The sequence below is a fragment of the Podarcis bocagei genome (assembly GCF_964188305.1).
Source record: "Podarcis bocagei genome assembly, chromosome: 2".
Lineage (NCBI taxonomy): Eukaryota > Metazoa > Chordata > Lepidosauria > Squamata > Lacertidae > Podarcis > Podarcis bocagei.
In genome coordinates this window covers 3633921-3657337 of record NC_138126.1, presented here as the reverse complement: position 1 = coordinate 3657337, position 23417 = coordinate 3633921, and the positions used below count along the sequence as shown (strand labels likewise).

At 44.1% G+C, this 23417-nt stretch overlaps 1 protein-coding gene across 1 annotated transcript in view; it reads right to left on the bottom strand.

The window, feature by feature from the left end:
• Nucleotides 1-23417, bottom strand: part of LOC308580800 (uncharacterized protein) — a 96696-nt gene that overhangs the window by 25973 nt on the left and 47306 nt on the right. Inside the window, exon 2 of the mRNA XM_081182981.1 lies at nt 22810-22879. The gene's annotated coding sequence lies outside the window, so the exon portion shown is untranslated. The remainder of the gene's footprint in view (nt 1-22809; nt 22880-23417) is intronic.

Here is a 23417-nt window from a genome sequence, read left to right as displayed (position 1 = left end):
GCATTGATTCATTCATCGGATGAAGCTGTTAGTTTTATTGCTGGATACACAAATTTATTCCTGAGACATCAAATACATTAATAGTATTATGTCATGGGGTGTTGGGGCTGGGATAGTACCTCTCGTGGGGGGACATATAGGGCTCCTTCTGGGGTGATTGGTCCACCATTAATCCCCAACCTGTACTCAGCTCTCACCTGTGGGTCCTAGACGCTGTCAGCATGCAACAGCAGACACAACCCAGGAAAAGCTTCGACAGGCCATCTAAACCAGTTGAGGATAATTGATGGGTCTCAATCCCTTGATGAGTCGGGGACTTTCACTGCATGCGATGACAGGCTCTGGCACAATGAGCAGACGAGACCAATAGTGTCTCCAATGGTCAAGCAGGTGGTTTCTGCAAGTGCCGTAGAGGGAAGTGAGGGGCTCATCAACCTGGGAAGGGAGGCCAAGCAGCAGAAGGAAAACTCTGATCCTAAACCTCTGCTGCCTTGCGTGAATATCTTCAGGAAAAGAAGAGGCTAAGAAGTAAACGTTACACGAATCGGGAGTGGAGTCCTTAAGATGATTGTGTTGGAGTGTTGTGGGTATCAAGGAGTGAACACTAAGCTAAGTGGAAATGCTGACTCAGTTTCATGTGGTGAGTCAGCATCCCAAGAGATGGGGCCCTGCCTGTCTATAGCCAGCTAGTATACAGAGGTATGCTTGACTTCTCCACACTGGCTTCTCCCCTGTATGTAGGAAGGCTGATTTATGGTACTTTATGATGCTGCAGGACTGCAGCTGGAATAAAGCCCTCCTTGAATCATAGAATCATAGAGTTGGAACAGACCACAAGGGCCATCGAGTCCAACCCCCTGCCAAGCAGGAAACGAAATACAGCTGGACTCCTGAGTGCTTTATATGGAGCTTCTATCGGTCCTAATACATTGCAAGATGTTGATGGAGTCCTTGTACGCCTCCTTCCGGTAACTCCTGTGGCCAAGCTGGGGCCAAAAATATTGCTCTGCTTCCCTTTGGACCATATCAAGAAGGTTGAGAAGGTAGGGCTGCCATAGGTCTGTCCCCCCCCCCCGGGAATTGAGGAGGATTTTCACAAGATCGGCAAAAGGTCCACCCAGACGTATGGCAAGGCTGCCGTTTCTTGTGAGGAGAACCAGAAATTACAGGGTTAAACAGTTCTGTATGACGTCTCACATCCTGACGCCTGGTTTTGTTCACATACGTGAGTTACTTCCGCTTTTAGCTGTTGAGCCGGAGAGAATGTCCACCCGATCTCTGTGGTGATTTATGATGTTTTTTCTGTACATACTAAAGCCTTCTTAGATTAAGCAAGGATCTTCAATTTTGCATATTGTTCCGAATAGATGGAATTTATTCCTTTACAAATATTTTCTCCCAGTCCGATTTCTTCCATTAATTTTTTTCATAAATTTCCAGGACACGTCAAAAGCTTTTTCAGCGTCCAGCAACATAATAGCTGCTGGTTTATCAATTTTAATATCCAAATATTCTAATACATTAATCACACATCTCATGTTGGATTGCATAAATCGTCCGGGAAGAAATCCAGTTTGATCTTTATGAATTATCTCTTTCAGCACCATTTTTAATCTATTTGCAAGAATGTCTGCAAATATCTTGTAATCGTTATTTAGCAGTGCAATGGGTCTGTAATTGGCCATGTTTGAGTCATCTGTTCCCTGTTTGTGGATAAGAGTAATAAAGCTGTCCTTCCAGGTTTTCGGTAGCTTTCCAGTTGCCAGATTATTCATTAGGTCTTTCATTGGAAGAAATAATGCCTGTTCTAACTTTTTATAGTAATTAGCTGGGAGACCATCTGGGCCCAGTGTCTTTCCTAATTTTGATCTCTGTATAGCTTGTTGCACCTCCATAGCTGTTATTGGTGAGTTCAAGATTTCAGTATTATTGCTAGTTTATTTTTGCCCAAATAATCAATTATTTTTTCCAGAGTCTCTGGACCTTCTTTATATAGTTTTCCGAAAAAACTAGCAAAAGTTTTACTAATTTCCTTCGGTTCTTGAATCCATTTGTCTTCAATTTTAATTTTATTGATAATTCTATCTTCCTTTTTCTTCTTTAATTGCCAGGCCAGAAGTTTGCCAGGTTTATTTGCAAACTCAAAATTTCTATGTTGCAACCATTTTATCTTCCATTCTGTCTCTCCGTTTATTATCATGGAGAATTGCGTCTGTAAAATTTTTATATTTTGCTTAATTAGTTCATCATCTGGTTTTTGGTTTTTTTCTAATTTCCTCCCAAATCTCCATTTTCTTCTCCTTTATTTTCCTTTGGAATGTGTTTTGTTGGATAAAGAAGTCTCTTATGACAGCTTTACCCGCCTCCCAAACCGTCTCTAGATCTACTCCTTGATTTAAATTAAACTTAAAATATTCTTCTAAGATTTGCTTGGCCTTCTGTACAGTTTTTTCATCGTTTAACATACTCTCATTAAGTTGCCACCTTTTAATCTTTTCTTCTTTACCTTTAAAGTTAACCCAGACTGTGCTATGATCTGAAATTGTCCTTGGATGGATTTCTGCTTTTGTAATATTATTTAATAAATCCTTTGTTGTCCAGATCGCGTCGTTTCGTCCCGCCGATTTATGTGGCTCTGAATAGTGTGTAAATTCTTTCTCTGTTGGATTCTTAAACCTCCAAGAGTCAAACAAATTCAGGAGTTCTATTAATTGGAAAAATGCAGTTGGGAGTTTGTTCTGCCTCTTTTCTTTCTTCTTTATTGTTCTCTCCATGTTTGGAGTGACTACCCCATTAAAATCTCCTAATAATATAATTTCCCCCCCCCTAGATATTCTATGACTTTTTCTTCCAAGGATTGATAGAATTCAGATTTTCTTTCATTTGGTGCATAAACTCCAATAACTATCACTTTTTCATTATTGATCTTAACTTCTATAATCACTGTTTGACCTTTTTCATCATTGTAAAGCAGTTTTGGCTCCAGCTGAGGTTTTACATAGATTACCACCCCTCTCTTTTTTTCTTTACTTGATGCAATAAACTCAAGCCCCAATCTTTTTTTTATTAATACTCTTTTATGTTTTTCCGCTGCATGGGTTTCTTACAGACAGATTAGATCATATTTTTGCTTTACCAGAATATGTTCCACCTTGTTCCTTTTTGATTTTTCATTTAAACCATTTACGTTCCAAGTAATAAATTTATAATCCATACTTTATTTCTTATGATACGTGAACGGATTAATAAAAAATAATAAATAAATAAATTTACACATTCAAGGTCTCAGTATACGTTTAATAAATTCCCTTATTAGATCTGTCTCCTAACTCTCAACTGTTTGTTCAATTTCCTCTGATTCTCCCAACAATTGCCTTTTCCCTCCGAGCTCTTTCCGGTACTTTCTCCAGAACTTGTCCGCATCTAATGCCAACAAGCACTTTAAAGAAAAGGGAGATGCCTTCCGGGTACTCCCATGTATAGTCCACTGCCTTTGCCTTTAGTGCCTCGGCTAGAGGTTTGTAAGCTTCTCTCTTTTTTATCAATTCATTTGGAATAATCTTGTGGACAATAATATCATTTCCTTCCGACTTGAATTTCTTCTTGTTGCTAGCTTGTAAAATTCGATTTCTGAAATCCATAGAGTTAAAAGAGACCAAACAGTCAGCCGGCCAGTTATTTGCTTTTGCTGCATTAGATTTGACTCTAAATGCTTTTTCTATTTTTTGTGTTACTTCTGCTTCTTCTAGGTCTAACCAAGCTGCTAGCTCTTTTGAGATTTTTCTCTCAATTATTTCCTCTGCGTCCTTTGTTATTCCTCTGAATCTTAGGGTATTCTCCCTTCTCTGAATTTGCAACATCGCAATAGAGTCCAAAGTTGAATCTTGCTGCTTCTGCAATAGAAGCCGTAGCAGTAAAACGGAAAAATACTCAGGAAAGCTGGCCAACATATAAAACACTTCTAAAAAATGAAGATAACCAAATAAAATTTAAAAACTTTGAGGAAATAAGAGAACACATCTCAGACTGGTTCCAATACCATCAGTTATTTGAAAAATTTAAATCTGACAAACAAAAGGGGTTCTCAACAAGAATTTCCCGATTCGAATCTGATCTTGTAAATTCTAAAAGAAAAACTCTTTCCAAAACTTATTGACTCCTTCTTGACTGGACAGTCAAGGAGGAGGAGGTAACAGTGGCAATGGTGAAGTGGTCCCAGGATTTTGGCCATTCAATAACCATGGCCCAATGGGAAAATTTATGGAAGATCAATTGGAAATTCACAAATTGTTACACGATTAGAGAGAACTTTCAAAAAATGCAACATCAATGGTATCTAACACCATGGAAACTTTCAAAAATGTATAAAAATGTGTCAAGTAATTGTTGGAGATGCGGTGAATCAGGAACATTCTACCATATGTGGTGGACATGTAGGAAAATACAGGTATTCTGGGAGAGTATCCATGTAGAACTGCCTCTAGAGGAATCCTCTATGCTGAGGTAGGCACCTCTGGCCCTCCAGATGTGGTTGGACTCAAAGTACCGTCAGCCCAAGCAAGGATGGCCAATGTCCAGGGATGATGGGAGTTCTACTGGAACAACATCTGGAGGGACACACTTTCTCCATCTTCTAAAAAAGCTAAATATCTGTATTGTTTCCTCCTTCCTCCGTAATGTGTAACATCTTCTGATACACTCCAAGCAACTACACACATTCCCTAATCCTGCACCATTTACTTCCTGAGGCTGCTCCATTGTGTCCACCTTCTCAGAACCACCCACCATTTCAGTAGCACTCCTTCAGTTCCCAGCTATTAGTCCCCCCACCCTACGGAGAAATTATTCATCTGAATCTCAGGGGCTGGGAGTCCTGAGAGGGAAGACAGTTGTTGGCCCTGCTTGGGGGGGGTTCTCCTTGCCTGGTCCTTGCGAGAAGAGGATGATGGATGAGGTGGGCCCTGATCCTAATCCAGCAGGACTTTTCTCATGTTCCCGCAAAATGAAACGAGACCTACAAAGATACCGTCTCCCAGGCAAGAGGAACGACATACCTCTCAAAGTCTCTGTATTTTTCTGATTCAAGGAAGGAGTTGAGCTCAGACTTGCAGATCAGTGTCTCTCCTGTGCGGAATAAGTAAAACCAAAGTGCTATTTACGTCACTGGAAAAGTATTCAAAAATATTCATGTGTTGAAGAAAGTATAACAAAGTAGCTGAGGTCTCGTTAAGAGCTTATAAAAGTATTATGGTCTCAGCATTTGTGGGCTGCAGGCTGAGGATGTGGACTGTGGAGCAGGAATACTCGCAATCTCCATTATCCTGAGAGCCTCTTTGTAGGTTTTGCATAGTTATTTTGGAATTCCTACCGCAATATCGGCTCATGAAAAGTTACGGATGGAGAAAATTACACGGTTGCTGTAAACGATCATCCCACACGCAAACTCTCACTCACATACAGTCTCTATAAAAAAATTCCTTCCAGTAGCACCTTAAAGACCAACTAAGTTAGTTCTTGGTATGAGCTTTCGTGTGCATGCACACTTCTTCAGATACACTGAAACAGAAGTTGCCAGATCCTTCTATATAGTGAGAAGGTGGGGAGGGGTATTACTCAGAAGGGTGGTGGGAATGGGAGATAGGCAGATAGCTGGGATAGCTGCATGCACACGAAAGCTCATAGCAAGAACTAACTTAGTTGGTCTTTAAGGTGCTACTGGAAGGAATTTTTTTATTTTGACTATGGCAGACCAACACGGCTACCTATCTGTAACTGATACAGTCTCTAATTTTGGCAAGCTCCTGTAATACTGGCAATTCCAGGCCTGCAGATGCACAGCGCTGAGTGTAGAGCCTCCAGCCACAGGTATTGTCTATCATGGAAATGCCCCAGACTGGGATGGATTATGGTTCTTTGGATGCTGATAGATCGTATCTCACTCTGACATTGCCTACAATAAATAAAAGTAATAGAAATGCCTTCAGGATATACTTATATATAAACCCTGAAAGCCTTTCTATAGCATCCTTCTCCCACATTCCTGGATTGGTATATATACATCATCAGCACCACCAGCACCACCGATTAACCATGCAGTGGAAAGCATTATCTTTTAAATTTCAAGGAAGGAAACAAAGAATAACAACTGTCGGAGAGAAAGAAAGATTTTTGGAGAAAAACGCAAAAGAGCTTGGACTGGAAAGTTCTTCTTCATTAGGAGCAGGGGCAGTGGGCCCCTAACAAATCAGGATGTCTTTGAAAATCTACTCCTGGAATGTGAATGGTCTAAATTCGTGTTTTAAGAAGAATCAAGTTTATCACGTACTGGCAAGACAGAATTTGGACATAATTTGTCTACAAGAAACACATGTTACAAGGCTTCATAGGAAAATTCTCCAAAATAAGAAACTTGAGCAGGAATTTATTTCATCCGACAAAGTGAAAAAAAGAGGTGTGTTTTTTTATGTTAAAGAAAAATGGAGCCCCAAATTGTTGTTTAAAGATGAGGAAGGGAGGTACACTGCAGATGAAATTACGGCACAAGGCGATAAATTTCTTTTGCTGGGAATTTATGCACCAAATGACGGCAAAGTGGAATTTTTAAAGAATCTGGACTTAAAACTCATGGATTACAAATTGATTTTAATGGGAGACCTGAATGGAGTAGCATCAGCATTAATGGATAAAACACAGGGTCAGAAAAATCCAAGTTCCGGCAGACTACCAAAGATTTTCTTTGATATGATTGATAAATACGATTTGTGGGATATATGGAGGCTACGAAATCCAATGGAGAGAGATTTCACTTTTTTATCAAATTCAAATCAATCTTTCTCCCGAATCAACTATTTATGGATATCCAGAGATTTGGTTCCTAAGGTTACTAAAACAGAAATTTGCCCTAAGACTTGCTCAGATCATAATGCAGTGGTTTTGCAGATGAAATTATACCTGCAGGGTTCCTTTAGATGGAGGATGAATGATGAGTTGTTGAGGAATGAACAGATGATTAGTAAGGCCCAAAAGACTCTTAAAGATTATTTTGAACTAAATATGAACACAGAGGTTGAAACAAGAGTCATTTGGGATGCAAGTAAGGCAGTAATGAGAGGTTTCCTCATACAACAGAATTCGATAAGGGAAAAGATACAGAATGAGAAAAAAGAGAAAATTCTGTCTCAAATAAAAGACAAAGAGAAGAGTTTAAGATTAATGTCAAAGAGTCAACAGATTCCAAAAGAAATTAAAGCATTGCCGATTCAATTTTCTCAAATTATTAACCAGGAAATAGAATGGAAAATTAAAATGATGAAACAGGAAAATTTTGAATCTGCGAATAAATGTGGGAAATTGTTGGCTTGGCAATTAAAAAAGAGACAGAAGCAAAGTACTATTACAAACATTGTATCTGATGGAAAATCTATGGAAAACCCTGCAGATATAAGAAAATGTTTTCAGAAATACTTTAAACAGCTGTATAAAAAAGGTAAAGAAGATAAGGATAAAATTGAGCAATTTCTTGCGGCGAATGAAATGCAGAAAATTCCTGAGGATAAAAGGTTCCTACTAAATGGCATGATCACAAGACAGGTTGAGATGGCAATAAATAAGATGCAGTTAGGCAAAGCCCCGGGACCGGATGGTCTTTCTGCAAAAATATTATAAAATATTGAAAGATTGGCTAATTCAACCATTGGCAGATGTGTGTAATAAGATTTTAAGAGGGGACAAAGCTCCCGAAACCTGGAAAGATGCATTTATCACTCTGATTCCAAAAATAGACCAAGATAGATCTGATGTAAAAAAATTATAGACCAATCTCATTACTTAATGTGGACTATAAAATCTTCGCAAACATTTTGGCCAATAGATTAAAAAAGGTTCTATCAAATTATATACATAAGAACCAGGCAGGGTTTCTGCCTGGGAGACATATGAAAGATAACATTAGAAATATAATTGATATAATAGAAAGGTTGGAAGTGAAAAGAAATTGTAAAGCAATGTTAATGTTTACTGATGCTGAAAAGGCCTTTGATAATGTTTCTTGGTTATTTATGATGAAAAACCTAGAAAGAATTGAGGTTGGCCAGGAATTTTTAAATGGTATCAATGCGATCTATTTTGAACAAAAACCAAAAATCAAAGTTAATAATGTGGTCTCAGAGGAAATCAGAATTGAGAAAGGAACCAGGCAAGGGTGCCCACTTTCCCCTCTGCTATTTATTTCTGTTCTGGAGGTTTTGCTAAACATGTTGAGGAAAGAGGGGGTTAAAGGCATTGTAGTAGGATCCAAGCAATATAAATTAAAAGCCTTTGCAGATGACTTGGTTTTAACTTTACAAGATCCAGAAACCAGTGCAGTAAAAGCACTGGAGCTGATTCAAGAGCTTGGGCAGGTAGCAGGATTTAATTAAAAACCAAAGTTTTAGGAAAAAAACTTAGATAATGAGGAAAGAAAAAACCTTTTTGAAAGGACAGGCCTTGTTTCTGTGAAAAAGTTAAATATTTGGGTGTGAACTTATCGGTAAAGAGTTTGAATCTTTATAAAGATAACTATGAAAAATTATGGAATGAAATCAAGAGAGATCTTGAGATATGGTCAAACCTAAAACTTTCATTGATTGGCCGAATATCGGTGGTTAAGATGAATGTATTGCCGAAGATGCTGTTTTTATTTCAAGTTTTACCAATCATTGATAATGTTAAATGTTTTAAAGAATGGCAGAAGGCATTGTCTAAATTTATCTGGCAGGGGGGAAAACCTAGAATTAAATATAAATTACTTACAGATATAAAAGAAAGAGGGGGCTTTTCCCTACCAGATTTGAAGATATACTTTGAAGCTGCCACATTCTGATTGGATTCAATTAGAGAATGACGATGTGTTAGACTTGGAGGGATTGGGTAATTGTTTTGGATGGAATGCGTATCTATGGTATGACAAGGTAAAGGCCCACAGTGGTTTTAAGAATCATGTAATTAGAAAGGCATTATACAATGTATGGACTAGACTCTTAGTAAGAAAAACACCAAAATGGATTTCACCAATGGAAGCACAGGCCCCAAAAAAGTTAAATATGGAAAACAAATGGTGGAGGTATTCAGATTTGTTGTTAGAGAATCAGGAAGGCTTTAAATTAAAACCTTTTGAACAAATTAAAGATAAAGTGAATTGGTTGCAATATTATCAAATTAACGAATTATATAAGATAGATAAGAGAAATGGTTTTGCAACAGAAAAAAACAAATTGGAAACGGAATTGTTAGATACTAATGATAAGAATATGTCCAAAATGTACAGTTTGTTGTTGGAGTGGCACACAAAGGATGAACAAGTTAAATCGGTTATGATTGATTGGGCAAGGGATGTGGGACATAACATAATGATGGAGGACTGGGAGAGGCTATTGAGGAAAGGGGTTAAGTTTGCTGCATGTACGATGTTAAAGGAAAACATTATGAAGATGATGTATAGATGGTACTTGACCCCTGTAAAACTAGCAAAGATTTATCACAAAAGTGATAACCTTTGTTGGAAATGTAAACAAAAAGAAGGTACTTTTTTCCATATGTGGTGGACTTGTCCCAAGGTGAGAGACTTCTGGGAGAAGATATATAACGAACTGAAAAAAAATGTTGAAATATACATTTATTAAGAAACCAGAGGCCTTTCTCCTTGGAATAACAGGTTTAGAATTGCCCAAGAAAGATGTTAAATTATTTCTGTATGCCACAACGAACGCTTAATAAACTTTTATTAAAACTTAATAAAAATTTATTTAAAAAAGAAGAAGAAATACTTAAGAAAGGGAGCCTGAGAGAGAGGAAGAGGTATCTGGCTACTTCCTGGGCGGGGCTTCCAGAAGCAAAGAGCCGCTTTGGAGAAGGCCTCCTCCTCCCTCCTCCCTCCTAGGACTCCACCTTTTTCTCTCTTCTGCTCTCCAAGGTGGACCAAGGGTTTGACTTGGTATAATGCAGCCCACAGCCACCAATGCAGTAGCTTGAGAGGATCAGTGGGGAGAGGATTGAGCTTCCATGGGGGGAAAGGTGGGGGAATCAGTGGGAAAAAACCCCACCATCAGGGACAACTCTCTCTCTCTCTGGTCGACTTGAAGGAGTGGCAGATTCCTGGGCAGGAGGGAGAAGCCAAGGCAGACCCACCACCGGAGATTCCTCCTCCAGCGCCCAAGGATGGAGACATCTCTCCAAAAGGAAGAGTCTTCCTCCCTCCCTCTCTGCTCGGCTGGGTTTCTATCCCCCAGGGATGCTGCCATTCATCCCTCAGCCCCCCAACTTCCTCTGCCCTCCTCCCTCCGTCCCACAGTCTCCCCTGCGCCCAGAAACCCCCTTGGCACCGCTCACCCCTCGCCCTCTGCGCCGCATCTCTCCCGGGCGCGCCAACCTCTCCATCCGGACCTCCCGAGGGGGGGGGGGTCTCTATCCAGGCCTATTTCACTTCCTTTAACCCTTTCGTGGACTCCGTCTCTCCCTCAAGGCGCAGGAGTACTTCCAGGGATTCCTGCCAGGGGGGAACGGCAGAGGGCGTCATGTTTGGGTCCTGGGTTCAAATCCAACCCTGCTTGGGGACGGGGGTCTTCGTGGGGACCCCCTTGGTGGGCATCACGTTTCAGTTCAGGCAAGAGAGCCCGGGGCGGTGCAGGGCAGTTCAGCCTCGCTTGAGCCCCCGGGGAAAAGAGACGCGTGTGGAGGGGAGGGCGCTGCAAAGGAGAGGGCAGCTGGATTGCATGGATCGGGGGCCTTGAGCACCTCCTGGACCCCCAGGGAAAAGAAACATGAGTGGTTGGGAGGGGCCGTGAGGAGATCCTGCCACGCAATCCCTGCAGGTGTTGGGCCCCCCCTTCGCAGCAGGATTGCGGGGATCGGAGCCCCTCCTTATGAGGCCCAGGAGGGGGGCTTTTTTGCGGGCAGGGGGGAAACTAGGCTGGATTTCACCCGAGTCAAAGACCCAACTGGGGACATTTGCGTCCCCACAAAGACATCCTCAACGGCGCCCTGCTGGAGGCGCCACCTGGTGCAAAGAAACAACCCCCCCCCGGCTAGCCCACCCCCATAGCTATGGCTCTGTTTGCAGGAGGGGTCTCTGTCTTTTCCTCTCCCCCCTAAATCGCCCCCTTTCCCACGCAGCCTCTTTACCTCTTTGGCCTCTCTGGACCTCCGCCTCCCTTGCTCGCTGTTCCGGGTTCCTTCCCCGCAATATAAAGCGGAGTGGGGGGGGGGTGAGGGGAACCAGTCAACCCACACCCCTCCTCCCCTTCGGAAAACCTCCCCCTTTCCACTTTGGGCCCCCTGGAAACTTCAGACCTATAGACACTTCGGGTTCCTTGTCGCAGGCGCGCGCCTCTAGAGCTACGTTGGCAGAGCAGCCCCTGCCTGTGTTGGGATGGAGACAGGAAGAGATGGCGCTGCCTTTGGCCTCCTGCTCTTGGGGCTCCGTCGGGAAATGGCCCCCTCCTCCCCCCAAGTCGCCTCTCTCCCCACAGCGGAGAGTGGAAATGGGGGCGGGAGCGGGGGGCTTCCTATTTGTGTGCGAGGTGATGGATGGATGTTTCCCTCCACAGCAGAGTGGCAGCTGCACACTTATTCTTTCCTTATTTACTTTTGTTATTGTATCATTTCAATAGAGTTAAGTTGAGGGTCTTACGGAGACTCTTCCTGGCTCCTCAAAAAGGCCAGAAGAACAGGAAAGGCATAATCCATGTCTGCTGAAGACTGGGCTAGGTAAAAGGGAGGCAGTAATAAGACGCAGGGGCCGTGCTGATTTATTACAATTATTTGTATAGTTTAAATAATATACATATATATGTATGTGTGACTATTATTATATATTTACACGATGAAACATCAACATAAAAATCTTCCCTAAGCTGGGTTGCCTTCATAAATATATATCAATATTTATTTGTTTTCCAATGATTGTTTTTCCTATGTCTTTAGCAGTTGTCTTCCAAAAAGAGTGGAAACCCATGTTTGTGAAACCCTTGTGTACACAGTGGTCTGCTTGCAGGAAGACTCCCCAGAAGCATGACTGAAGAATTAGTTCAAAATTATTATTATTATTATTATTATTATTATTATTATTATTATTATTATTATTAAACCCAGCCATTCTGGGTGGCTTCCAACAAAATATTAAAAATACATGAAAACATCAATCCTTAAAACCTTCCTTAAACAGAGCTGCCTTCAGATGTCTTCTAAACGTCAGATAGTTGTTTATTTATTTGATATATGATGGGAGGGCTTTCCACAGAGCGGGCGCCACTACTGAGACGGCCCTCTGCCTGGTTGCCTGTAACCTCGCTTCTCACAGTGAGGGAACCGCCAGAAGGCCCTCAGAGCTGGACCTCATTGTCCAGGCAAAATGATGGGTTTGGAGATGCTCCTTCAGGTCTACTGGGCTGAGGCCTTTAAGGGTTTAAAGGTCAGCACCAACACTTTGGATTGTGCTCGAAAACATACTGGGAGCCAATGTAGGTCTTTCAAGGCTGGTGTTGTTATGTGGTCTTGGCTGCTTCCAGTCAACTGTCTAGCTGCCGCATTCTGGATTAGTTTTCGTTTCCAGGTCACCTTCAAAGGTAGCCCCACGTAGAGCGCATTGCAGTAGTCCAAGCGGGAGATAACTAGAGCATGCACCACTCTGGTGAGACAGTCTGCAGGCAGGTAGGGTCTCAGCCTGCATACCAGAGGCAGCTGGTAGACACTGCCCTGGACACAGAATTGACCTGTGCCTCCATGCATAGCTGTGAGTCCAAAATGACTCCCAGGCTGCACACCTGGTCCTTCAGGGGCACAGTTACCCCTTTCAGGACCAGGAATTCTCCAATCTTGCCTGCCCCGTCCCCCAAAACAGTACATCTGTCTTGTCAGGATTCAACCTCAATCCGTTTGCAGACATACATCCTCCAACCACCTCCAGGCACTCACATAGGACTTTCACCACCTTCACTGGTTCCGATTTGAAAGAGAGGTGGAACTGGGTATCCTCCACATATTGATGAACACCCATCCCACCCCCTTGAAGATCTCTCCCAGCAGCATGTGGAAGAGGATGGAACCCTGTGGCACCCCACAAGTGAGAGCCCAGGGGTCCAAAACTCATCCCCCAACACCACCTTCTGGATACGACCCAGGAGAAAGGAGCGGACCCACTGCGTAACAGTGCTGCCAGCTCCCAGTTCCTCTACACGTTCCAGGAGGTTGTTGTGGTCAATGGTATTAAAGGCCTCTGAGAAATCCAGCAGAACTTTTTATTGAGGGTGAAAGAGCAGAGCGCAAAAATATGGTCTGAAGCTCAACATCAAAAAAACGAAGATCATGACCACTGGTCCCATCACCTCCTGGCAAATAGAAGGGGAAGAAATGGAGGCAGTGAGAGATTTTACTTTCTTGGGCTCCATGATCACTGCAGATGGTGACAGCAGCCACAAACTTAAGACGCCTGCTTCTTGGGAGAAAAGCAATGACAAACCTGGACAGCATCTTAAAAAGTAAAGGCATCACCTTGCCAACAAAAGTCCATATAGTAAAAGCTATGGTTTTCCCAGTAGTGATGTATGGAAGTGAGAGCTGGACCATCAAGAAGGCTGATTGCCCAAGAATTGATGCTTTTGAATTATGGTGCTGGAGGAGACTCTTGCGAGTCATATGGACTGCAAGAAGATCAAACCTATCCATTCTTAAGGAAATCAGCCCTGAGTGCTCACTGGAAGGACAGAATGTGAAACTGAGGCGCCAATACTATGACCACCTCATGAGAAGAGAAGACTCCCTGGAAAAGACCCTGATGTTGGGAAAGATGGAGGGCACAAGGAGAAGGGGGCGACAGAGGACAAGATGGTGGGACAGTGTTATCGAAGCTACCAGCATGAGTTTGACAAAAGTGCGGGAGGCAGTGGAAGACAGGAGTGCCTGGCGTGCTCTGGTCCAGGGGGTCACGAAGAGTCGGACACGACTAAACGACTAAACAACAACAACATTCCTGGCCTCTCTCCTTCTGTCTCTGAGCTAAGATTGGTATCTGCTGCTTGCTCTCTGTTCTCTGAAGCTATGTCACTCGGCTGCCCCTCCTCCCTCTCCCATTCCAGTGTCCTTATCTCCCTTTGCCTGCTTTAGATTCCCAGCCTCTGTCAGCTCCGGAACGAATAATAATAATAATAATAATAATTTATTATTTATACCCCGCCCATCTGGCTGGGCCTCCCCAGCCACTCTGGGCGGCTTCCATAAAAACCAAAAATACAATAAAATATCACACGTTAAAAACTTCCCTGAACAGGGCTGCCTTAAGATGTCTCCTGAATGTCAGATAGTTGTTTATCACTTTGACATCTGCTGGAAGGGCGTTCCACAGGGCGGGCGCCACTACCGAGAAGGCCCTCTGCCTGGTTCCCTGTAGCTTTGCTTCTCGCAATGAGGGAACCGCCAGAAGGCCCTCAGCGCTGGACCTCAGCGTCCGGGCAGAATGATGGGGGTGGAGACGCTCCTTCAGGTATACTGGACCGAGGCCGTTTAGGGCTTTAAAGGTCAGCACCAACACTTTGAATTGTGCTCGGAAACGTACTGGGAGCCAATGCAGGTCTTTCAAGACCGGTGTTATATGGTCTCGGCGGCCGCTCCCAGTCACCAGTCTAGCTGCCGCATTCTGGATTAGTTGTAGTTTCCGAGTCACCTTCAAAGGTAGCCCCACGTAGAGTGCATTGCAGTAGTCCAAGCGGGAGATAACCAGAGCATGCACCACTCTGGCGAGACAGTCTGCAGGCAGATAGGGTCTCAGCCTACGTACCAGATGGAGCTGGTAAACAGCTGCCCTGGACACAGATTTGACCTGCGCCTCCATGGACAGCTGTGAGTCCAAAATGACTCCCAGGCTGCGCACCTGGTCCTTCAGGGGCACAGTTACCCCATTCAGGACCAGGGAATCCTCCACACCTGCCCGCCTCCTGTCCCCCAAAAACAGTACTTCTGTCTTGTCAGGATTCAACCTCAATCTGTTAGCCGCCATCCATCCTCCAACCGCCTCCAGACACTCACACAGGACCTTCACCGCCTTCACTGGTTCTGATTTAAAAGAGAGGTAGAGCTGGGTATCATCCGCATACTGATGAACACCCAGCCCAAACCTCCTGATGATCTCTCCCAGCGGCCGCATGTAGATGTTGAAAAGCATGGGGGAGAGGACAGAACCCTGAGGCACCCCACAAGTGAGAGCCCAGGGGTCTGAACACTCATCCCCCACCACCACTTTCTGAACACGGCCCAGGAGGAAGGAGCGGAACCACTGTATGACAGTGCCCCCAGCTCCCAGCCCCTCAAGACGGTCCAGAAGGATGCTATGGTCGATGGTATCGAACGCCGCTGAGAGATCCAGCAGAACTAGGAAACAGCTCTCACCTTTGTCCCTAGCCCGCCGGAGATCATCAACCAGTGCGACCAAGGCAGTTTCAGTCCCATGATGAGGCCTGAATCCCGACTGGAAGGGATCCAAATGGTCCGCTTCTTCCAGGCGTGCCTGGAGTTGTTCGGCAACCGCTCGCTCAATCACCTTGCCCAGGAATGGAAGATTTGAGACTGGGCGATAGTTGGCCATCGTGGCCGCATCTAAAGATGGTTTTTTAAGAAGCGGTTTAATAACCGCCTCTTTCAGCGGGTCTGGGAAGGCTCCCTCACGGAGGGAAGCATTCACCACCCCACGAAGCCCATCGCCCAGTCCTTCCCGGCTAGCTTTTATAAGCCAGGATGGGCAAGGATCCAGGAGACAGGTGGTTGGTTTCACTCGTCCAAGCAGCCTGTCCACATCCTCGGAGGTAACAGATTGGAATTGATCCCACTCAACTTGACTAGACAGAACTCTAGCACTCTCCCGCCCCGGCCCTGCTCCCACGGTGGAGTCTACTTCTTCCCGAATCTGAGCGATTTTATCTGCAAAAAACTTTGCAAAATCATTGCAGGAGAACATGTGGCCCGTACTGGGCCCCGATGTTGCAGGTGGTTCCGCTAAATTGTGAACCACCTGAAAAAGTCTCCTGCTGCTGTTTTCTGCAGATGCAATAGAGGCGGTGAAGAAATTCTTCTTCGCCGTCGCTATCGCCACTTGGTAGGCTCGACGTTGAGCTCTAACCTGTGTCCGGTCAGATTCGGAATGAGTTATCCGCCACCGGCGCTCTAGCCGTCTCAACGATTGTTTCATTGCCCTCAGATCCGTGGAAAACCACGGGGCTGTCCGGGCTCCATGCAATCGGAGAGGGCGCTTCGGAGCCAAACAGTCAATAGCCCTGGTTAACTCCACATTCCAGCGGGCCACCAGATGACACCTAAAAGATGACACCTAACAATGCTTAATGTTAATGCTTAATGTTAATGCTTAATGTTAATGCTAAAGTAAAGCCGGCCTTTCAGGGATCAAACTGTGAACTGAAATGTGAGTAATTTGTTTGTTACTTTTTAAGGAAAGACTCTTGTGTCTTTTAAGAGGGATAAAAGGGGACACGAGGAATAATCCACCTGGGCAAGCCAGATTGGATGACTTAACTAAAGAGATTCAAATGAATCTGCAAACTATCTTCCTGCTATATTGAGGGGAAACTGCTCTGCTACATCACTCACTAGCGTGAGTGAAGGAAGGATATCACTTATTCAACATATCCTTTCCTACTATCCTTAACATTCCCACAGTTGTCCCTTAGCATTATAAGTTTGGGACCTGCCTGAACATCTTTCCACATTATAATCATCCGTATGGTTTCTCCCCTGTGTCTGTTATTTGGGGGATAATGGGCTAGGAGCTTACAGTGAAGCATTTAACACACACCTGTGCCACCGCCAGGCACAACTTTATTTAAAGAAAAGCATCTTTGCAAGCATGGGGGAGCTATTCAGGCACACCCAGGTCAGAACAACACAGGAGTTTATCCTCCCCCCGGGGGCAAATGTCCCTCCTCTGTCCTCCAATTGGCTGGAGGGTGGCGTAGAGGTTACAGCCTATCAGACCGCCCAATTATACCCGATGCCCATCCCGTATTGCCCTTATTTGGTCCAAGCCTCACCCCCAGAATTTACCTATTGACAAAAGCAGCACACCAAAAGCTGCCCTAGTTTTGTGTGTTAACCACCAAGGGTTCCAATTGCAAGCATAATCGAGTTTCATATCTTATAAAGCTAAAAAGGCAAACCACATTTAGACTACCACTTTGTTCCAATCACGGGTGCAAGCAGGCTTCGTATCTGGGTCCCAGCTACAAGCTATATGATGCCACCAGAGATAATGTTTTATTTCAACACTTCACCCTTGACGTAGCCAAAATGAGGAAGTGCAGTAACACATTTAATTCGTACAATATAAACTATATACAAGGGTTTCAAGACTACCATCTGCATGTAGGAAGATGCTTTCAGATTTCTGTGTCTTAATTGTTCCTTTATTGCAATTATAACAATGGTAGTGATGCGACTCTTCGTATATTAAACAACTGTACATCCAAAGCAACACAAAAAGTCTCACACTCCACTTTTCACAACTCTCGCATCCCAACTTCAAACATGAACATTTCCAATCTCTCCACCAAAGACCAAAAAATCATGTGACTCTCAGCCCACCATTATTCACCACCAGCTCTCCAGATGACACCCCCTCCCTAACATTACATTGCATCTTGTATTCTACTATTTTAAGATGTTACCTGCATTACTTTCCGTACTCCTTACATTTAAAGGGTTTCACCCATGTGAAATTGATGTATTTTATAGTGTCCACTTTGACTGAAAATCTTTCCACACTCTGTACATTTAAATGGTTTCTCCCCTGTGTGAGTTCGCTGATGTATTCTAAGGTTTCTTTGGCTATTAAATCCTGCTGTCCAGTCAGCGCTTCCCTGTGTAGCTCTGCTGGGGGGCTGACCTGGGCAGGAAAGCAGAGTCGCAGCGGTCCTGCAGTCCGTGTGAGATAGAGGGATAAATCAAGTCCAGAGACAGTTCGTTGCCATCTCTAAAAAGTGTTTATTTACAAGCCATAAATCAGTCTCATTCCATCAGAGCTTTCCGGCATCTTTCCCGTGCTAAAAGCACACACAGTCTCTCTTGCAGTGTCTCTCAGTCTAGAGTGAAACCAACTCTCACAGACAAAGACAGACAAAGCCTGTGACGTACGGCCCTGCTTCAGGCCCCTCCCAGATACAGGTCACCAAGGAGTTTTAACCCTGTAAACTCCAAACTCCATAGTTTCCACTTCAACTGAAGCTCTTTCCACACTCTATACATTCAAATGGTTTTTCCCGTGTGAGTTCGTTGATGTAGTTTACAGTGTCCACTTTGATTGAAGCTCTTTCCACACACTATGCATTTAAATGGTTTCTCCCCTGTGTGAGTTCGATGGTGTAGTTTATAGTGTCCACTTTGATTGAAGGTTTTCCCACACTGCATACATTTAAATGGTTTCTCCTGTGTGAGTTCGATGATGTATTCTAAGGTTTCCACTTCGACTGAAGCTCTTTCCACACTCTATACATTCAAATGGTTTTTCCCCTGTGTGAGTTCGATGATGTATTCGAAGATGTCCTCTATGAGTGAAGCTCTTTCCACACTCTATACATTCAAATGGTTTCTCCCCTGTGTGGGTTCGATGATGTAGGTGAAGTTTCCCACTTTCACGGAAGCTCTTTCCACACTCCATACAACTGAATGGTTTCTCCCCTGTGTGAGTTCGCTGATGTATTCTAAGGCTTGAACTATGACTGAAGCTTTTCCCACACTCCAAACATTTAAATGGTTTTTCCCCTGTGTGAGTTCGATGATGTAGTCGAAGATGTCCTCTATGGGTGAAGCTCTTTCCACACTCTATACAGTCAAATGGTTTCTCCCCTGTGTGAGTTTGTTGATGTAGTCTATAGTTTCCACTATGATTGAAACTTTTCCCACACTGCATACATTTAAATGGTTTCTGCCCTGCGTGGGTTCGATGATGTTGTTGAAATTTCTCACTTTGACTGAAGCTCCTTCCACACTCTATACATTTAAATGGTTTCTCCACTGTGTGAGTTTGTTGATGTAGTCTATAGTGTCCACTTTGACTGAAGCTCTTTCCACACTCTACACATTTAAATGGTTTTTCCCCAGTGTGAGTTTGTTGATGTTGTCTTAAGTTTCCCCTTTGACTGAAGGTTTTCCCACACTGCATACATTTAAATGGTTTCTCCCCTGTGTGAGTTCGATGATGTAGTCGAAGTTTCCCACCACGAGAGAAGCTCTTTCCACACACTATACATTTAAATGGTTTCTCCCCTGTGTGAGTTCGATGATGTAGGCGAAGTTTCCCACTTTCACTGAAGCTCTTTCCACACTCCATACATATGAATGGTTTCTCCCCTGTGTGAGTTCGCTGATGTATTCTAAAGTTTCCCCTTCGACTGAAGCTCTTTCCACACTCTATACATTCAAATGGTTTTTCCCCTGTGTGAGTTCGTTGATGTAGTCTTAAGTGTCCGCTTTGACTGAAGGTCTTCCCACACTGCATACATTTAAATGGTTTCTCCCCTGTGTGAGTTCGATGATGTATTGTAAGGGTTTCACTTCGATTGAAGCTCTTTCCACACTCTATACATTTAAATGGTTTCTCCCCTATGTGAGCTCGATGATGTAGTCGAAGTTTCCCACTATGAGCGTAGCTCTTTCCACACTCTATACATTTAAATGGTTTCTCCCCTGTGTGAGTTCGATGATGTATTCTAAGGTTTTCACTTCGAATGAAGCTCTTTCCACACTCTATACATTCAAATAGTTTCTTCGTTAATCCTTTTGAATTTACAGATGGCCCCCCAGAACTCTTGCCTGACTTCTCCATCGTCTGCTTCAGAGTGCAGGGAGACAAAATCCTGTTGGTGTTTCAAGGGAGAGAACAAAGGAATATGACACACATCAAGTTCAATTGGCACTCATCCCAATTAGTATTTATAATTATGATGTGCCACCTGATCTCGTTCCCGTTTTCTGACACTGGACTATCCTAGTGTAAATTCTCTGCCCAGGCCTCTCTCACTGTCCTTTCTCCATTTGCCTCACTCCTGGACGTACCTCCTCTATTTCAATGCGGAATCTGTGTCACACTGAAGAAGCTCGATATTAAACATCAATATATAAGTGCACTTAATGGAAACTTCAGCCTTGGACATTTAGCATTGATTCATTCATGGGATGAAGCTGTTAGTTTTATTGCTGGAGACACAAATTTATTCCTGAGATATCAAATACATTAATAGTATTATGTCATGGGGTGTTGGGGCTGGGATAGTACCTCTTGTGGGGGACATATAGGGCTCCTTCTGGGATGATTGGTCCACCATTAATCCCCAACCTGTACTCAGCTCTCACCTGTGGGTCCTAGACGCTGTCAGCATGCAACAGCACACACAACCCAGGAAAAGCTTTGACAGGCCAACTAAACCAGTTAAGGATAATTGATGGGTCTCAATCCCTTGGTGAGTCAGGGACTTTCACTGCATGCGATGACAGGCTCTGGCACATTGAGCAGACGAGACCAATAGTGACTCCAATGGTTAAGCGGGTGGTTTATGCAAGTGCCGTAGAGGGAACTGAGGGGCTCATCAACCTGGGAAGGGAGGCCAAGAAGCAGAAGAAAAACTCTGATCCTAAACCTCTGCAGACTTGCATGAATATCTTCAGGAAAAGAAGAGGCTAAGCAGTAAACCCTACACGAATCGGGAGTGACGTCCTTAAGACGATTGTGTTGGAGTGTTGTGGGTATCAAGGAGTTAACACTATGCTAAGTAGAAATGCTGACTCAGTTCCATGTGGTGAGTCAGCATCCCAAGAGATGGTCTATAGCCAGCTTGTATACAGAGGTATGCTTGACTTCTCCACAATGGCTTCTCCCCCGTATGTAGGAAGGCTGATTTATGGTACTTTATGATGCTGCAGGACTGCAGCTGGAATAAAGCCCTCCTTGCAACACAGCTGGACTCCTGAGCGCTTTATATGGAGCTTCTATCGGTCCAAATACATTGCAAGATGTTGGATGGAGTCCTTGTATGCCTCCTTCCGGTAACTCCTGGGGCCAAGCTGGGGCCAAAAATATTGCTCTGCTTCCCTTTGGACCATATCAAGAAGGTTGAGAAGGTTGAGATAGGTCTGCTCCCCCCCGGGAATCGAGGAGGATTTTCACAAGATCGGCAAAAGGTCCACCTAGACGTCTGGCAAGGCTGCCGTTTCTTGTGAGTAGAACCAGAACTTACAGGGTTAAACAGTTCTGTGTGACCGTCTCACATCTTGAGGCCTGGTTTTGTTCACATACGGGAATCTTTCTTTGCGTGTTAGTTACTTTTGCTTTTAGCTGTTGAGCCGGAGAGAATGTCCGCCCAATCTCCGGGGTGATTTATGATGGTTTTTCTGTACATAATAAAGCCTTTTTAGATTAAGCAAGAAGCCTGTGTACAGACTGGGATTTATCACCCACACAAGGCAAAACCGCTGCTGCGATACTCTGCTTGGAGCCAGGAAGAGAGCTTGAGGGTCAAGCCGGCACAGGGAAGCGTGCCAGACTCCATTACATTCCAAAGATTTCTATGGTGGGAAACATCAGGAAAGCTCAAAAGCTGCTTCTTTTGGGGAGAATTTGTATTTTTAGAAAGCTCATCAACTCTGTCCGGATTTTTGCATTTTTAAACGGGGCCACCCTGCTGGAGAAAATGGCCTTGTCGTGTAGGCAGCCCAAGACCTCCACACACACTGCCCTGTATTCTGCGGGGGTCACGTCTGTGCTTCTAACACCCCTGTTTGACTTCAACCTCATGGAGACTCTACATTGTGTCTCGAGGCAGATGGATGTCAACAAAAGGGGGTGGAAGGACAGAATCTGACTTTTGAGAGAGGAGGTGCAGTCAGAGATGCTTCCGCCAGAAGAGAGCCTGAGGGGGGAAACCACCTTTAGATGACATTTAGGATCCCTGCCTCCATTTCTCAGCCTGAATTGTAACTCAGAATCTTGATTGTAACTCAGTTCAGAACCTTCACATCTATTCCCTGGTTGGCCGTCTTCTGGAATATAAACCAGACCTCTTTGAGGGTATCATCCAGACCTTCATTTAGTGTGGGCACCTTGGATTTGGAGTCTAGGTATCAATCATAATCCCTGAAAACGTGTCTCAGTAACCCTTGGTATCTATACCCACCCGGACCTCCCAAGTAAGTCTGAGCTCCTAGAGGAACCATCTATGGTGAGGTGGGACACCTCTGGCCCTCCAGATGTGGCTGGACTCAAAGTGCCATCAGCCCAAGCAAGGATGGCAAATGTCCAGGGATGATGGGAGTTCTACTGGAAAAACATCTGGAGGGACACACTTTCTCCATCTTCCTCCTTTTCTGAAAAAGCTAAATATCTGTATTGTTTCCTCCTTACTCCGTGATGTGTAACATCTTCCTGATACACTCCAACCAACTGCACACATTCCCTAATCCTGCACCATTTACTTCCTGAGGCGGCTCCATTGTGTCCACCTTCTCAGAACCACCCACCATTTCAGTAGCAGTCCTTCAGTTCCCAGCTATTACTCCCCCTCCCCCTACGGAGGAATTATTCATCTGAATCCGAGGGGCTGGGAGTCCTGAGTGGGGAGACAGCTGTTGGCCCTGCTGGGGGGTTTCTCCTTGGCTGGTCCTTGTGAGAAGAGGATGATGGACGAGGTGGGCCCTGATCCTAATCCAGCAGGACTTTTCTCATGTTCCCACAAAATGAAACGAGACCTACAAGATACAGTCTGCCAGGCAAGAGGAAGGACATACCTCTCAAAGTCTCTGTATTTTTCTGTTTCAAGGAAGAAGTTGAGCTCAGACTTGCAGATCAGATTCTCTCCTGTGCGGAAGAAGTAAAACGGAAATGCCATTTACATCACTGGAAAAGTAATCAATAATATTCATGTGTTGAAGAAAGTATAACAAAGTAGCTGGTGTCCCATTAAGGGCTAATAAAAGTATTATGGCCTCAGCATTTGTGGGCTGCAGGCTGAGGGTGTGAACTGTGGACCAGGAAGACTCGCAATCTCCATTATCCTGAGAGTCTCTTTGTAGATTTTGTGTAGTTATTTTGGAATTCCTACCGCAATATCGGTTCATGAAAAGTTACGGATGGAGTAAATTACACGGTTGCTGTAAACTATCATCCCAAACACAAACTCTCACTCACATACTGTCTGTAAATTTGGCAATCTCACACCCCTTGCCTATAATACTGGCAATTTCAGGCCTGCAGATGCACATCCCTGGGTGTAGAGCCTCCAGCCACAGGTATTGTCTACCGTGGAAATGCCCGAGACTGGGGCGGATTATGGATCTTTGGATGCTGATCGATTGTATCTCAGTTTGTAACCCACTCTGACATTGCCTACAAAAAA